At 53.5% G+C, this 5,921-nt stretch overlaps 1 pseudogene; it reads left to right on the forward strand.

Annotated features, from left to right (window-relative positions):
* The first annotated feature begins 203 nt into the window (after positions 1-203).
* Positions 204-2,890, forward strand: LOC127028876 (outer dense fiber protein 3-like; annotated as a pseudogene).
* Positions 2,891-5,921: the final 3,031 nt, after the last annotated feature.

Raw genomic sequence — 5,921 nt, forward strand, 5'->3', positions numbered from 1 at the left:
TCCTGCCCGATCGCTGCCTGCCCTCACTCTCGCCGCGCTCTGTGACCGAGAGCTGCAGCAGCCGACTAGCTCATCCGCACCCAGTCCGACGGCCAAGGCTGAGAAAGCTGAAGCGTTGCTGCTCCTGCCGGGGAGGTTTCACACCGGGCCTCTGCCAGGGAAGGCCCTCAGCAACTCTCCTGCTCTTGCCGTAGGCTTTGTAGCCCCCTCCAACATGGACGGAGCCTGGGTGGGCACCTGGAGACCTCATCGCCCACGCGGCCCCATCATGGCCCAGTTCACCAGCCCGGGACCCAAGTACGCAATCCCCGGGACAACAGGTAAAGCCACCGTCGCCAGGGGGGTGCACCACTTCCACTGCCTCCAGGGGACAAGCAGCCACAGCTCCATTCCCCTTTGCTCCAAGCCTCCCTGCTCTCAGCTGCAGCAAGGACACAGGCCTACCAGAGGAAGGCTCCGGCTGCTCCTGGGAGAGCCCCGGCAAAGAGCTGCCTGCCTCCGCTGAGCACAGAGGTGGCCTTAGCGGCGCCTTAACCCTGACTGCGCAGGAGGAAGCTTGTTCTGCATCTTTGCTCCAAACTTGTTGCTCCCACCTCACCCTTTTCTTCCTCTCCTCTTCCTTTTTTTCTTCTCCTCCTCTTCTTTTTTTCCTTCTCCTCCTCCTTCTCTTCTTCTCCTCCTCCTTTTTCATCTCCTCCGCTTCTTCTCCTTCACTTTCTTCTTCTCCTCCTCCGTAATAGCAGGGAAGTTTCAATTTCTTTCCCATCGGGGCTCCAGCAAAGCAAAACGTCCCAGAGGCCACCTTGACATTTGCTTTTTAAGTTAGCTTAGCAAGTGTTTGGGGTTTAATACTTGCTAAGAATAGCATTTTGGTGATATGCTGATTCATTGCACAGTGCCTACATCGTTCTGGCTGGAAGGTAGTGTCCCATTGTATTGGCCTGCTGGTGTCCTTCTTGGAGGAAGAAATCACGCAGGAGGGGAACTTCTTGAGGCAGGCCACTCCAACTACTCCACTCAGAACCTAGCTTGAAATAGGGAGTTGCAGGCAGGTGTCCTTTCACAGGCTTTTCTTCCTAGGTTACCTGGCTCACAACCCCACCAAAACCAAAGCCCCTGCCTACACATGTCAAGGCCGAAACCTCCCGTCGCAGACAGCTGCTCTCCGGGTCCTCGGTACTACGTCCAGCCCTCCATCACCAGGAACGGGAAGTACGTGGCTCCAGCACAGCCCATGTGCGGCCTTCCCAAGATAAAGAGCGAGATCACCCCGGGACCAAGTGAGTACCATTTCTCCAGCACTTCTTCCAGGCAAGACAAGCACGCCTTCCTTTTGCCCTGTGCTACCGGGGTACAAAACCATCCGCTCCCGCCCTCAAGGAGCTTCAGAGCTTTCCAGACAGAAAGCAAACAAGGCTGAGCACCTCCTCCTCACCTTTCCTCTTTGGCTTGAGGAAAAGAGCCCAGCTTCACTGCTTTTCTCCGCTCCTCCTCTGCCCTAGGCGACTACTCCACCGACAAGGCCAACAAACACCTCTACAAATGCGCGCCGGCGCAGTCCATGGCCTTCCGCACAAGGCCGTCAAAACCGGCCAACCTCCAGGTAAGGGAACGCGGGGACAAACACACACTTGCAGCCTGCGTGTCCTCCAGGGAAAACCTGCTGGACAGATGTGTGTGGAGCAGATTTGTCGGTTGTGGAGCTGCCGGGCAATAGAAGACGGAGGCATTGGGAGGAGGGGCAAGACATCCTTCCTGCTCCTCGCAGCAGGCTTGGCAAGCTGCTGCTCTCCCCCCAGGCACTGCTCCTCTCCCCGCAGGACTCACACACGCTCTCTTCCCATTCTCCTTCCAGGTCCTGGCACCTACACCCTGCCTAGGCTGGTGGGACCCAACACAGCCTACACCCACGCCAGCCCGTGCTACTCCATGAAAGGGAAGAGTAAGCACAATGGCTTTGCTGAAGACCTCTCCAAGGTGAGCTACGCTTCTCTGCTCTCTCGCGTCGGCAACTGAAGCTCAGCTGCTCTCCTCAGGGCAGAAGGGCTCCAACGCCTGCTGCAGCCTCTCTTGACGCACACTTCCCTGCACCAGAGGTAAAAGCCAAGAAGCCCCGGCTCCCCTGGCTCTCCTGCTCTAGGCAGCGACACTGACACCTGCAGTCCCTCGCTTTCCAACACTAACAGTTTTGGTGGGGCAAAGCTCATGGGCACTAATGGGAATCTCCCTCCTCCTCGGGGAAATCTGCCTCTCTGCAGGGCAACAGGAGGTGCCCTTGTTCCGATCGCTCCCTGCCTCTCACACCACTTCTCTGGCCAGCCAGCTCAACTAGCGCTGCCCGCGTGGGCACCCGGCAAGAATCAACACTTGCCTTTTGTACCCAACAACCTGCCTGCCTCTCTTCCAGACGCCAGGTCCTGCTGCATTCCCCAAGGTGGAACTGGACGTCTACAAAAAGAGGGCTCCCATGTACACGATGGGAACCAAAAGCAGACTTGGAGGAGACAAAACAGTGAAGCCGGGGCCGGCAGACTACTGCCCGGGAAAGGTAAGGCAGCCTGCCCGCCTCTCCTCCTCTGCTTTGCAACAACCAGCCCTTAAGCATCTCCCCCTTCCGATGGGGCTTCTGAGAACTCAAGACCACCCTAGCTAAAAGTGCCCAGGCATGCACACAGCAACGCACAACAAACGGCAAATGCACGTACATCAACTCGTTATGCCAGACGGCCTCACTGAAGACAAGTCGTCTTGAGAAGAGGCCACCACGGTCACCCTTTTTTTCTTCTCCCTTTTCCCCTTCCAGGTGACGCTGATCAAGCCCCAGGCACCCGCTCCCACTTTTGGACTCCGACATTCCCTCTACACAACTCCTCTAATTTCTCTGCTATGAGTCTAATAAAACAACATATCCGCAAAGATCTGGTCTGTTCACCTTCAGCTGCGGGGAGAGGGGGTGTGCGGGAGTGAGGACGATCGGCTCTCTCCATCTCATGTCTAGGCCTCAGCCAAAACATTGCAAGATGAGGACGAGGGAGAGCACCGAGATCAACCGTGTAAGCGAGGCAGAGCTCTCTGACAGCCCCCTTTCACCTGACCGGAGCTAAACGCTGCCCCGTGGAAGCAGTCCAGCCCTTCCCTACACGCTCTCACCCCATGGCCGAGCGTCCTGCAGGCACAGGCTTGCCCCCAAGGACACAGCCTGTCTCGGCACCCCTTTTCAGTGCACACAGGTGGCTTGTCTCCAGGGTGCGGCCAGAAACACAGACGCTCTGCATGACCTCTTGCCATGGGCTGGGCCTCAATACCACAAGCAAGTCCCCAAAACACTAACACTTAAGGAGAAAGAATCCTTCATTCCAGTTTGAAAAGACAGTAATCATAAAATCACAGACTCATAGAATCATTTAGGTTGGAAAAGACCTTTAAGATCATGGAGTCCAACCATAAACCTAACACCAGCAAGTCCACCCCTAAGCCATGTCCCTAAGTGCCACATCTACATGTCTTTTCCGTACCTCCAGGGATGGTGACTCAACCACTTCCCTGGGCAGCCTGTTCCAATGCTTGAGAACACCACTTGTGACCGGCCGCCAACTGGATTTAACTCCAGTCACCACTACTCTTTGGCCCGGCCATCCAGTCAGTTTTTTACCCAGCGAGGAGTATGCCCGTCCAAGCCATGAGCAGTCAATTTCTCCAGGAGAATGCTGTGGGAAACGGTGTCAAAGGCTTTCCTGAAGGCTAGGTAGACAACATCCACTAAGCGGGTCACCTTGTCGTAGCAGGAGATCAGCACCGGGCTTTCGTAAACCCGTGCCGACTGGGCTCCGATCGCCCTGGTTGTCCCTGTACGTGCCGTGTGATGGCACTCAAGAAGATCTGCTCCATAACCTTCCCCGGCGCCGAGGTCAGGCTGACAGGCCCCATCGACTTGTGTGTCAGTGGTGTAGCAGGTCGCTAACCATTTCCCCTTGGGTTATGGGGGCTTCATTCTGCTTCCTCTCAGTACTGGGCTTGTTTTCTGTACCTTCTGCCCTTTCACCAAAACCTCAGTCTACACTCGAGGATGCTTTCCTGGATCCATAGCTGGCTCTCTCGGGGCCTTGGAGGGAGAAATCGGAATTGTCAGCACAGCATGCACTGGGCAGCTGAGTTTGCCTTACCTAGCATGTGCTTTCTAAAGTCCCAACTCATTTTGGAAGCATTTTGCTTTCCAGCTGGGAATGATTTCGTAGGCGACGTAGCATCTAACTGGGCAATTTCCATCGGTGCTAGCTGTGTGCTGGGCTTCTGCTTTCTGGAAGACAGACAACATGCCCCGCTTCTTGCTAACCATCTAAGTCAGACATCCGGTAATTGTAAGTAATCTAAGCAAGTGTTTTCTGCGTCTGATATCCTGCTGCTTCAGTAGTGTGGTGGTTGAGCTTGGCTGGCCACCGGGTGCCCACCAAGCCACTCTATCACTCCACCTCCTCAGCAGGACAGGGCGGAGAAAGAAGAGGAAATCGTGGAAGAAGAAGAGGACACCATAAGCCAGCCGGGTGAAGAAATCCCAAGAGAAGCACAAGGCAACCAAAGAGCTGCTTGACCTTGGAGTGAACTCTCCTAATGAACATAACAGAAAAGCCGCCCTCGGGGAGGGAGAGCCCCTGCCAACAGAAACCCCTTCCTCACAGAACATGCCCAGTAAAAAAGGAGGACGCTGAGACTTTAAGTGGAGACGGGGCTTGCGAGAACCGATAGGAAGAGGGAACTCAGCAAAACTGTAGCAGGACTGATAACTGTTGCTTCCAAATGTATAAAATGTTTACTGTGTGTTAACCGGCTGTGCTAGCTTTGTGGAGTTACCACCTAGCACCCATCTCTGTGCAGACAGGAAATAAACAAATACCTCGACTCTGGGTGTTAATCGGCTTCTTGCCACACCGGGTGAGAGAACCCTGGTTTTGGGACAACATCTTGGCCACCCCCCAAACATGGGGTAGGAGTTTTTGTAGTTCTTTTAGTAGGTGAAGTCTCTAGAGTTTTCCTCTAATGGGGCAACTAATTTAGATAAATTGTTGATAGGTCTCTGGAGCCACCTGCCCTGCAGGGAAGATTTAAATTTGCCTGCACTTTGCAGCGTCAGTGTCTCCCCTAAGAAATTGGTTAGGCTGTTTGCAAGTAGTATAAAAGAATGCGTAATTAATAGGGGCCCTAGCTGGAGGGGCATCTCTCTGAACAGGGTACGTGTCGGGACTTCCTTCAGATCCCATAATATATTTTTTGTCCCAATGTGTTCATGTTTTGTGGTTGTTTGTGTGGAGCTGAATGCATAGTGCCCGTATCTATTAGGCAGAAATAATTTCCCCCCCCACTTCCATAATGGTCACTGGAGCTCTTGTTGTGGGTTTTATGGTATGTAAAATCATGTGGGCGTTACTGACGGTTGCTGCATAAGAGGATCCCAGTAATGGTCAATGGGAGTTTTCCTCACCCTTGTTTAATTCCATTGGACATAAACCATTGACCAAGGCTGGGACTAAGATTGATCTAGCTGCAGCTAAGCTCCATCAGGAGTTTAGAAAGCAAGGGGGTCCATTCTGAGCCTCGTGACTCAATGGGAGGCTCTCCCTTAGCCTTTTGCATCTCCAGTCTCTGTGTGAATCATTCTTCCTCGATTCGAATTTGATTTTCCTTTGTAGTTTTCTCCCATGTAGTAAGTAACAGAGCGAACCTTGCCATTGAACTTTGTCGCACTTTTACAAATTCACATCAAAATCACTTTTGCCAATACCTTTGACGGTGATTCTTCAGGGATCTAAACCACTCCTTGCACGACAAGCTCCGAGCGCTGGACCCGGTCTTACTGGGGGAAATACCAGAGGAGCTAGTAAAGTATGGCCGACGTGGGATTTGTGCAAGAGAAGTGAAGAGCCAGG

The sequence above is a fragment of the Gymnogyps californianus genome, unplaced genomic scaffold (genome assembly GCF_018139145.2).
Source record: "Gymnogyps californianus isolate 813 unplaced genomic scaffold, ASM1813914v2 HiC_scaffold_47, whole genome shotgun sequence".
NCBI lineage: Eukaryota > Metazoa > Chordata > Aves > Accipitriformes > Cathartidae > Gymnogyps > Gymnogyps californianus.